This window comes from Lynx rufus, unplaced genomic scaffold (assembly GCF_022079265.1).
Source record: "Lynx rufus isolate CCGP_SWC_20201006 ecotype Redwood Valley unplaced genomic scaffold, mLynRuf1.p SCAF_4, whole genome shotgun sequence".
NCBI classification, from domain to species: Eukaryota; Metazoa; Chordata; class Mammalia; order Carnivora; family Felidae; genus Lynx; species Lynx rufus.
The window spans coordinates 145336448-145348456 of NW_025814856.1; the positions used below are offsets into that span (position 1 = coordinate 145336448).

The following is a 12009-nucleotide window of genomic DNA, read 5'->3' on the forward strand; positions in this document are numbered from 1 at the left end:
CAGCAGTCCGTCCAGCCCCCTGAGGGTCAGCGGCGTGGAGGCAGCGCCGGGACCAGGTCCGCCGGCCGGAGAAGCGCGCGGCGGCCGGGTCGCGCCCGCACCGCAGGCCCCTTCAGGGAGTCCGGGGGCGGGCGCGGGTCCGGCGGCGGCGGCGGCGGCCGCAGCCCCCGGTGGCGCGCAACCGCCCGCCGCCGCCCGCCGCAGCCGGGCCCCCGGCGCGCCGCCGGCTCTGGCTTTGTGCGGAGGGAGCGAGTTCCGGGCTTTGGCTCGCGGCGCCTTCAGTGGCTGCGCCGCCCGCGGACTGCTGCAGCGGCCCGAGCGCCGGCGGTGGCGTGAGCAGCGGGGGTCGCGGCTGCGGGGAACGCTCCGGAGCTCGAGAACATGGTCCGCGCTGGCTAGCGGCGGCGGCGGCGGCAGCAGCAGCAGCAGCAGCGGGGCCCCTGCGCTCGGCGCCCACCGTCTCCTCCTCGCGCCGGGCTCGCGGTGTTGCAGGCAGCAGCCACGCAGACTGCTCTCTCATCCTTTTGTCCTTCAGTCAGAACGTGAATGTACTGCTGACGCATACTGTTCTGGGGAGAAGATTAGCGTGATGCAGTGCTCTTATGTATTAACACCGCTCCCCCTCCGCTGCCTGCCCTCGAGGGGTTAACGCCGGCGCCTTCCAGCGCCGCGCCGCGCAGCCCCGAGCTCCGCGCCTCCGTCCGACTCCCTCCCTCCCTTCCTTCCTTCCTTCCTTCCTCCCTTCCTTCCTTCCTCCTTCCTCTCTCTCCCCCACCCCCCACCCCCCTCCCCGGCGCTTCCTCCCCGCCCCCTTTAGGCGAGGGGAGCGGAGCGGGCGAACGAGCCGGAGTGAGCGTCAAGTGAGGGGCCGCGCGCAAGTCGCAGGCGTTCGCAGCTATTTTGGTCCAGCCGAGGGAGCCGCCGGGTGGCCGCTGATAGGCTGGAGCGGCGGGGCTGCTGCGGGAGAGACCGCGGTCCGTGCCCCGCCCCGCCCCCGGGCGTCGGGCCCCCTCCGGCTCCGGACGCGGTGGGCTCCGGGGCCGGGAAGCGGGTGGCGCGGCGGGGTTGCTGCAGTTGGCCGGCCTCCCGCCCGGTCCGCGTCATCCTCACCCCCGCCGACTGCTGACGGGGCGCCTGGCCGCGCGCGGCCCGGGCAGCATACGCGGAGTTCGGAGATGCACGGTGGGGACGCGGGGGCGGCTGGGGCCTCTTGGAGCCAGAAGACCCGAGAGCCTGGGCTCCGGCGGGCCGCCCCGCGCTGCTGCACAGATGCACATTCGTCCTGCGCCGCCCCCCCCCCCCCGCCCTCGCAAATTTTCTCACCGTTCCTCGGTTTTAACTTTTAAATGGTAGTTTTCTTAATGAGGGCTGCAGGGAGGGCAAATGGTGGAAGGAAAGGCCAAGTGGGGGGACCCCGGGGAATGACTACCCGGGACAGCACAGCAGCCGGCAGGCAAGATTGAGGTGAACTACCAGAAACCAGGGGAGAACCCGTTCATTCACGAGCGGCGGCCACCGCTTCTCACTCTTGGCAGCCCAGTGTCGCCCTTTCTCTTCCCCAAGCCTTGAGAAAGGTGGGTCTTAAACCTTCCGCCCGAGGGCTTCACTAGCTGTTCTGTGTTGCTAGGTCTCAGTGAGAACTGCGTAGCAACCTGCTTCGCCTTGTGGCGAAGAGACCCTGGGGCATCTGACAGCCCAGTGTAGGAGAACAGGACTAGGTCAGCCTTTTCCCACCCCCGAAAAAGACTGCCCTTTTCTCTGCTTTGTGGGGGTGGAGCCATCTGTGGCTAAGCCCTGGGAAGCCCGTAGAATATGGCATTGGCTCAGTATTGCTTCTTTTCAGGCGCTGCCTCCAGACTCTTCTCCGTGTGCCCCCACCCCTCCACCTGGGCAAGCTTGCTTGTTAAACCCCTATCACCTGCTTGTGGGCTAATCCTGAAGAATGAGGAGGTCCTGGATTTCTCAGCTCTGAGTTCATCCACGCTCATATCTCGGGATTGCCTGCTACCCAGTAACCTGGGCAAGGAGTTCTTGAATTCCTGGAAACAGTTCTGTTGTAGGAAAGCTGGATTCCCCATTGTTTACCAAGACCTTTTGATCATGCATTTGCAGTCAAATAACAACTTTAGTCGTTCATATGCTGCCTTAAAATTACGTAGTAAATGGCGGAGCCAAGATGTGAACCCTGGGAGAGGGCAGATGTGTAGGAACTTGAGCATGGAAGTGATTCCCCAGTTTGCTCCCAGTGGATGAGAATTCAGGTTTCACTCATGTACTTCAAAAGTCATTTACTAGGATGCTTATCTACTACTGCTCTACCATACTAAGCATAGATGCTTGGATGGACGGCTATAGACATAAAGATGTCTGTCTGGATCTGTCCTCGTTCAGTCTTTGTTTATCAAGTGAAGTAATTGCGAGAGTTGTCTCCATTTTACAGATGGAGGTACTGAGCACAGGCGGGCAAATAACACGTTCAAGGTGGTACGTCCACAAAGCAACAGAGCCAACATTTCAGTCTGGTCTCCTTACCCTGAGCCCAGTGTTTTCATCGCTAACGGAAATGTCCATTGTGTCTGCACTGCAGAGAGTAAATGGCAGAAGCAAAGTTGGGGGGAAGACTGTATTAAAAAGTTCAGTCAAGGGGCGCCTGGGTGGCGCAGTCGGTTAAGCGTCCGACTTCAGCCAGGTCACGATCTCGCGGTCCGGGAGTTCGAGCCCCGCGTCGGGCTCTGGGCTGATGGCTCAGAGCCTGGAGCCTGTTTCTGATTCTGTGTCTCCCTCTCTCTCTGCCCCTCCCCCGTTCATGCTCTGTCTCTTTCTGTCCCAAAAATAAATAAACGTTTAAAAAAAAAATTAAAAAAAAAAAAGTTCAGTCAAGGCTATATGAGAGAAATAGAACGAAGGGTGGGAGAGGAGGGGCTGAGAAAATACATTCTTTAACTTGTTTACTCACAATAACTAAGCAAGAGAAAGAATGAGAGAAATGGAGGTAGATCAACCCTGATACCAAGCTTTATCTGGGCTCTTGAGTGGCTCCTTTTGCTCTCTTTACTAAAGCTTCATCTGCACGTCATCAGCTTCAAACAGGGCCTCCCCCCTTAGAGATCTGGGGAATGTAAACCTATCCTGATAGGGATCTGAGGAGGAGAATCAGAAGCTTACTGGTGGGAGGTTCCTCTCCTGGCCACAGCTGGCACTGAGCCGGTAGCACGCCAGAGGACACCCTGGCCACAGTCTGATAGCACCCTGGAGTACATGGCTGCCCCTACCTCCTCAGGCAAAAGAGGGGTCTGCCCAGACTGGTTTCCTGCCAGTGTAGGCAAACTCAGACCCCATCTGTTCACTCCAGGCACTGCAAACGAAAGGTTATGCCCCCATACTGTGTAGGTGGATGGAAGGGTGGGCTACCTCGGATCAAACCAGTACTGAGGAGTGAGGTTGTCTCCCAGGAAATATTTGCAAGTGATGGATGAACATGAACACGCCAGGCTTGGTGTTGGAGTTCTAGACGGGGCTGCTTTGCCCTCTGTAGGCCCGCTGAGCTGAGAGAGCACCGTAGAAGCTACAGACTAGACTGAGGAGGCTGTGGGGCCATGGCAGCACACGGCCCTTCTGAACTGTGAGTGGCACTGAAACCTCTAATCCTGTGACCTGCGTATCATTTAGCCGTCGCCTGTTGCTCTTCATGGCCCTGGTTCCGACAGCTTCCTTGATTTGGAATGGTGCAACCAGGAAACGAAGAGAAGAAGAGTGCTTAAACTGTGAGAGGAAGAGAAGGAAGAAACACTGAGTCGAGAATGTTTCCACTTGTGGTTTCAGAGAGAGACTGGTGTCGTGAAGTGATGAGGCAAGGCCCTTGTCAGCAACGTGGTACCTGCCCTGAGATTGGGAGACCTGAGTTCTGGTTTTTCTGCCACTGACTAGACAATGTGACAGATCTTAAAACAGCTCTAAACAGTTTAAGAGAATAGACTAGAATGTTCCTTCCAGCTCTTTCCGGCTCTCATAGTCCCTGATTCCCACCTCTTCTCGGATACGTAGCTCTGTGGAGAAAGTTGATCCATTGGGATAGTAGCCAAGTCTTGGAAATGAGCCACAAAGTTGAAGAGAACGCTTCCTTTAGTTTAGCTTAGAGATCTACATTGCCAGAGCAGAGTAGATCGCACTTTGTCTTCCCAGCTACTGAAAAGCCTCATAGATCACAGAATATTAAAGATACCTTGGAGATCAGCTGGATTCAACCTCCCACTAATATCATTAATCAAGTTGAGAGAAGCTTAGTGACTTACGTAAAGCCACACGACTAGCACCAGAGTCTGTCATTTCTGAGCTCCTTCCCTCAATCAGGACGACAGTGTTTTGGCATTTAAGCCTGGGGCTTGAAGATTTTTCCGAACACCTGTCTTCTGTCGTCTTATGTGTAGGTGGTATCCTTAGACCTTGTTGGACTGGGACAAAGATAGGTCTTCACTAGAGCCAGTCTGCCATTCTGAGTGACTTTGGAATCCTAATAAGAAATGAAAGAAATGGTCATTCAGAGGACTGACTCTAAGAGGACCCCGGACTACCTCACTCAGCCAGGATAATTGGGCTCCTGGTAAATCCCAGAGCAGACTACTCCCCACCCTGACATGGATCCCCTGAGGCATTATCTTGAACAGCCACTAGATGTCCATAATGCCTCATAGGGTTTGCCAGGAGTGAGCAGTCTTCGGCAGGGTACTACTTTGGCCCCCGATAGGCTTTTGGGCCCCTTAAGGTAGGTCCCTCAGTGGCAGACAGATCACATATGCTCTGAAACCCTGGTTCCTGTTTTCAATACTGTTGGGCTGCCAACCCTACTTAAGCACTTTTTCCATGTTTATACTTTTTATTCTTCCATGTGAGTGAGGAACCGAGCAAGAGCAGACAGAGGAGGAGAAGGTATTTGGGAAACAAGAAGAAAGGAAAAGAAAAAAAATAGCATGGAAATCATCCTCCACAAAGGGAAGGAAAGACATCAGTTGATTGGTGAATCAGCAATAACAAAATAGTGTAAGAAACAGTCTGTATGGAAATAGTCACCTCCTCCTACCCAAGGCAATGAACACATGTTGTCTACCCGCGCCCTCCTGCGTTTGCATCTCTCACTCCCACCCGTGTATGCAAATACCCCTTCAGGGTCAGTAGGTCATGAAATTTCTGTTTAGTGGATAAAGTCACCATTGTGATAGTAATAATAAATAATAATAATAATAATGTTTTTCTCGACTGCTCCTTTAGTGAAGCTGTGGGTATGCTATTACTACCCATAGTTGTGACAGAAATGGATTTTATTCCTTGAGCCCAGTGATTCAAGGTGACACAGTTGATCTAGAATTACCTACTCTTCCAGGTGCCCTCAGAATCCACTGTTCTTTCCCCCCAAGAACTCTGTTCCTTAAGGAAATAAGAAGGAGAAGTGCACAGAAAAGCACTTTCTCTACAGGTCCCATCCAGAGCAATTTGCAAAAACCTGAGCAAAGAACAAGATGCTTAATGAGAAGGGCAGAAGAAACTATAAAATAGTAGGGACTTTCCCTCTCCAGAGGCTAGTTTACCGGGGCTTACGATTTCTTTGTGGGCTGCCAGGCCTGAGTGAAGGGAGAAACCTCCCAACGCCCCCCCCCCATGCCCCCCATGGCCTTCTCTTTTAGAGAAGGTGGTTTGGTGCCTATTTTAGCCACAGTCTCCTGTGTGTTCAAACAGACCAGAAGCCTTAGAAATGTTCACCTCTGCAGGTACACTGGCCCATGATAGGCTCTTGTGTTCTGTCCTTCTGTTTAATTCCCTTTGGATAGCGGTAAGCGTAATGATGTCAGCAGCATCTCCTTGGGAGTTCGTAGGTACTTGGCACTGTTCTCACACATTTAATCCTCACACGTAAGGTGTGGTGGGTGCCATTGTGTTCTCTATTTTGCCGATGAATTTAAGAAGCTTTCTTAGGATCACAGAACTAGTAAGTGACTGTAGCAGTTTCCTGAGGCTGTCATAACAAATTACCACACATTCGGTGGCTTAACATCAGAAATTTATTCTCTCGCAGTTCTAGAGTCTAAAATTGCAAAATCTGGCAAGGCCATGATCCCTCCAAGGGCCCTAGGGGAGAATCTGTTCCTTGCCTCTTCCAGCTTCTGGTGACTGTCGCATTCCTTGACTTGTGGCCGCATCACTTCAATCTCTGCCTGTGTGGTCATGTTGACTCCTCTTCCGTCGGTCTCCTCTTTTGTGACTTACAAGGACACTTGTTGGATTTACAGCCGATCTAGGTAATCCAGGGTGATCTCATCACAGGATCCTTAACTTAATCATATCTGCAAAGACCCTTTTTCCGAATAGGGTGATACTCGCAAGTCCGGGGGTTAGGATGTGGATATCTCTTTCTGAGGCTCATTCAGCTTACTATAGTGACAGAGCCAGGTTTCAATCTCAGATCTGTCTAGTGCCCAAATTCTAAATCACTGCCATGTGCCACTTGAGAGGAAGAGAACGGTAGGGGTGCCTGAGTGGCTCAGTGGCTTAAGCGTCTGACTCTTGATTTCAGCTCAGGTCATGATCTCACAGTTCGAGAGATTGAACCCTACATCAGGCTCGGCGCTGATGGTGAGGGGCCTGCTTGGGATCCCGCTCTCTCCCTCCCCTGCTTGCGTGCGGGCTCTCTCTTTCTCTCTGTCTCAAAATAAATGAACATTTTTTTAAAAAGAGGAAGAGAAAGGGAAGGGCACGTCTGACAACCAGCAGGTGACTCCTCCACATACCTATGCTTGAGGGACAGAGGAGCAGACTACAATCTGTACAGCCACCGGGAAGGGAGGGAGTCCCCCCTCAGTCAGCTCAACAGTTAGGACATAACACATGAGCCAACTGGAGGGGGCAGGCTGACTAGACAAACCTGAGGAGTCTGCATCCTGTTACGTTCTTTTTGCTTCTCATGATTCCTTTTCTTGGTAATTTGCTCACTCTTCCTTTACATGGCCTCTAGATTTTATCCCAAAGATCTTAGAACGAATTTAAGCATTTACCAGTAATGGTGGAAGTACCTTTTGACGTTATTACAAAAATTTGTTTCACCTGTAATCTTGAGCTTCCTGCTCATTGGAGATTAAGAGACCAGATCGGAGTCCCCCAGATACAGACATGGGACTGGGAACTATATGCAGAATGGCCTTTCGAGTATTGCTGCCATAAATTTGATCCTTCATCAGGTCCATGCCTGCAGTTAACCTTTCCACAGACAAACGCGCCATGGGTGTATGCATTTATTCACATTTTGGTTGCGAGACGCCCAAACAATTTTTTCTCCCAAACTGAATCCCACAAGGTACATTAGGGCATGGGGGGAGGCGGCGGATGTATGTGTGCTTCTGTGTGTGCTAGTGGGCATTGTAGTGATGGTCGTGAAAGTATTCTGGAGTGAGAGGCCTGGGTTCAAATCCTGTTCTGCCTCTTGCACACTGCGTATAGAAGTTACTTCTTTAAGGTTCAGATTCTTCATATGTAGAGTGGGATTCATAACTACATTTACTGTGTGGTATTATTGGACTAGAAGGAAGTAAGGGCAAACAGTCAATCTTAGCTCACTGTAACAGCAGCAGCTATTATTTTCCAACATGGAAACTAGGGTAGAAACAAAATATTGTATCCAAAGTCAGTTATTGAGACAATCCTTTTTTTTCTCCCCCGCCCTCCAGGACTTACCTGTTCTTGGTATCAGATCTTATTTAGACCTTGTAATTCTACATGAAAGATAACAAGATGATTTTTGTTGTTTTTACCAGTTAATTTTTTCTTTTAACTTGGAGATAGTTTTTTGATTTACAGGTCAAAAATAGTTCTGGTGTACCCTCTACTTGGTTTCCCCCAATGTAAACATATGACCATAGAACATTCCTTCAGACCTAAGAAATGAACCTATTAAAGGCATAGATTTTTCCCTCTTGCCTTCTCCAGTGTATTCTCCATAGGTGCCAAATTGACACCTATGTGACAGCCTATCAAATTGTTACCGATTTGCTGAAAATGCCCCGGGTCTTCCCTTCCTAATTCAAATGATAACGAAACTGCTTACCGTAGACCCCAGGCCCTACACCGTCATTGCCTTGCCTGCACCTCTACCCTCTTGTTTATCATCTTCCTCATTCCCTACACTTCAGCTGTACAGCTCTTCATTCTTCCCTTGGAATAGGCTAAGCTGGTTCTCTCCTTTAGGGTGTTTGCTCTCTCTCTCCTCTACCTGGAATGTTCTTCCCCTGTTCTTTAGGTGGTTAACTCCTTCCAGAGCACGTTCTTCTGAGACACTTTCCATGACTACCTTGTCTAACCTAGTCCTACCACTCCCAGTCACATTACTGGTTTTATATTCTTATCTTGTTTGACCTGATCTGGAATCACCTTGTTTACGTGTTTGTTCGCTTGTTTATTACACATCCCCATGAAAGCAGAGGCCCTTCCCATCTTCTACCTCCGTCATAGTAGTACATTATTTCAGAGGAAACAGGAATATTCTTCGTCCCATGTGAATAAGAGCTGAGAGGGAGAGTTTTCTTGGCAGTTGTGGTACGTGAGGACTGAGCCGAAGAGTGAGTATAGGTGCACAGATACACTTCGCTGTGCTCAGGCACGCATATGCCTGTCACTTTCAAATTTGCTAAAGTGCATTTTCTCCAAAGGGAGTGGGGGCTGTTGAGCCTGAAATAGGGAACACCAGGACAGTAAGATCAAATGCTTTGAAAGTGGCTGTGCCAACGCTTTTTGCTAATTAAAGAATGTTAGGACAATCACCACTAGCAGCAGTAAAGGGCGCCCCATTACCTCGCTTTATGGAGAGCTGGGTAAATTTAAAGGCAGCTATAAATATCCCACTGAGTGCCTGAGCTAGAGCACAGTCGGGAGGCATCCAGCTGGGCAATGAGAGGAGCCCAGCGCTTCTGTCCAGGGTCCTCGTCTCTATTAGCTGTCAGTCCCCAAATTCTGCTCGACTAAAGAACAAGCAATTCCATCAACAAACTCTTAATTTAAAACGCTCAGGGCGAAGACAAAGCAAACAGCTGTGTGGGGAGCCTGACTGGGAGCCTCAGCCACCTGGGTCCCTCTCCAGCTTTGTCACTGACTTCCTTTCCCTTTGGCCCTGAGGGAACATATTTCTTCCTGTCGTGACTCCATTTTCCTCAACTATGGGTGTGTCACAGAGGTTTTTTTTATGGTCCCGTGGCTTGAGCTATCCTCCTGGGAATATTCTAGAGCCCCTGACGGAGCCGCTCACTGCTCCGTGAGGGGGAAACTTAAAGTTTAGAAAGTGTGAACAGGAGAAGAATATACTTCTTGATGCTCACCCGACGGAATTTCTGACTGAATTTGAGAACGGAATTAGAGAATTGGAAAAGCTCAGGTTGGAACTTTTCCTGTGTCTTAATCTGTTCAGTTTAGCTTAAAACCTGTTGTGTCCTTTTCAGCACTTTCTTGAGTCCCTTGTGTGGTCTCCAAGCCACTGTGATGATCCCCTCGGTTTGCAGAGCGGTGCCATTTTGCCACTGCCTCCTCTCTGCCGGCCCGCTCCATCTGTCGTTCGGTTTCTTTGTGGGTCAGCATCTGCAGCCGTCAAGCTGCCTCCCGCAACTTGTTCATTGTTTTCAGTTCCGTGCTGCCAGCTTCAGCTATGGCTAGAGTTTTCCCGGTTCTGGTTGGCGTGGCCTTACTGGTTCACCATCCAGTACTGGCCTAGTAACGTGGGTTCATTTGATCTCATCTAAGGAGCTTCAGAGATAGAATTGGAGGGACCCTAATGGAAATACGGGCTTTTGTCTCTCAGTTGCCGTTGTGACCGTCCTCACCCCACCAGATCCCTGAGCAGGACAGGCTCTTTACCCGCAGAAGTGGAGGGGAGTGCAGACTGGGAGCACCAGGAGACCAGCCGGGAGCTCACACCCCTGGCTTCCCCGTGAGTCATCAAACGACTAATGGGGGGTTGGCTGACACCCAGGTTCCTGGACGCTGCATCCCTCTCTCGTTCTGATGCAAGCCTCTCCAGGAGTTAGGTCTCCCCAGCCCCCAGCCTGTTCTTGGTCCATGTTTTTAAATGGCGTCCTATGTGCCCGTGTCTCCAGTGGGAGTCACCTTTATGTCTAGAGGAATTGGGGGTAGATGAACATGAAGTACGGATCCTAGCACCCTCCACTCCTCTCACAAATTTAGAAAGAGTTAGAATTCCTCGGTTGGTTGGCCAGTTGGCCCTCTCACATTCACATTCTCTCTCTTACACTTGTTGTCTCTCTCTGTTCTGGATTTGGCCCGAACCGATAGGTAGATTTGTCTGTTTATACACAGAAGCAACATGACTCCCTTGAAACTTAAGCGTCGTGATGCCAGAATATCACCCCCTGGCCACGAATCCCCACCTTTCAGGTTTTGTCTCGCCACCAGCCAGGAGTGCCAGGCAGTGTGCTCTCAGGAACCTGTCGCGTCGGTCTACTTTAAACTACTTCTCTGAAGGACACGAGACTGAAATAGCGCTGCTTCCGATGAGGGCAACTTTGGTGGGGCTGCCAGCTTAGGATCTGGAAGCCTCCTGTCGTGGTATGTGGACACTGGCACCTTGCTAGGAGGAGCCCTCATTCTGTGTCACTTTCTTGGTGACCAGGGCCAGTCTGTGTGGCGGTCCGGCGAGGCTGCTGGATCTGTATTCGGCGCACAAGCCACGGGGGGAGAAGAGTCTGTTAGGAGCCCTGCCAGCCGGTAACTCTGAAAGGGTTCTTTGTGTAAGTGAGTCGTCTCTGGGCTGGAGAAGGGCTGCCTGCCCCACCCCACCCCCCACTGGCCTCTCTGGCCTAGCAACTTGGTGGTGCTTTGGAGCCGGCACCCGGCCTGTGGGATCCCTCCCCAAGAGGAGGCCATCTTGGCGTCGCAGGTACACGGAGCAGCTTCGCCTTCGCCCCTCGTGCCGTGGCTTCTGGCAGTCTGCCTCCACATACCAGTCCGTGGGATCTGTTTCAAGCCACGTGTGCGCCCACGAGACAGTACGTGAAAGAGACGAATGTGACAAGACCACGCAACCAACAAATTGGGGGCATTCTAATTCTCTGGCGGAAACCTCAGATAGGAAGATACGGACTGTCCACCACCGTGCTGCCCTGGTCCGTCCGTCTCTCAGCCAGCAGGACGCTTTGTTGGCCTGAGCCTTCTCCATTTCCTAGCCGATGAAAGCGGTCTTCTGCTCCTATGTCTGCAAAGGGGCAGGAATAAGACCCTCTGCTCCCGTGTATCTGGCAGCTGCAGGGTAGACTTCTTTACCAACTTGAGACCAAGACGGGCTCCTACTCTGATAGGCCAGGCCCCCCTCCGGCCTTCAGCACCACCGTCAACAGCCTTACCCCATTCTCAGTGCCGCTCAGGGAGTTGGCTCCCCGCCAGCTCCTGCCTCCACCCGATTCTGCCTCTTTAAGAATGTTATTTGTTATTAATGAGTCTTCCAGACACATAACCTTGACTCACTTGCTTAGGTGAACGAGACCGTTCTCATTAAATACTGTTTTCTAGGAAGAGGAAGAATTAAGTAAGTATTGAATTTTTCTAAAGCCTCGCATGTGAGCCTGGAGCACAGTAGCGCTGGCAGGGGAGGCAGAGGAGGAATGTCTTAGTCTTTGACCCCCGAAACTTCTCCAGGTTAAGCTGCGTCTTAGAGAAGCCAAGAGATTGGCTGAATTTTGGCTCATGTAGCCCATCTCGGAGGTGACCCCAGTTCTCCTGCCCCCTCATTTCGGCCCTGCCGGGTTCCTCTGTTCCTGTGTCCTTTGCCAAGGCTAAAACCCCCTTTATATCTCATTTGCCCTAATTATTCCAAGTATATCAATCAAGGGCCCAAGGTCCAACTCTTTGGACAAAGATACGAAAAATAGTTGCCCATTTTTTAGTCTATCGTAAATTATGTACCTGTACTAAACATTCCAATACTTTGTAAAGAGTGTCCGTTAGATAGGGCAGTGTAACCAGATA

At 51.4% G+C, this 12009-nt stretch overlaps 1 protein-coding gene across 1 annotated transcript in view; it reads left to right on the plus strand.

The window, feature by feature from the left end:
- The window catches only part of SND1 (staphylococcal nuclease and tudor domain containing 1), a 424279-nt gene that overhangs the window by 365507 nt on the left and 46763 nt on the right, over positions 1 to 12009 (plus strand). The gene's annotated exons all lie outside the window — the stretch shown is intronic.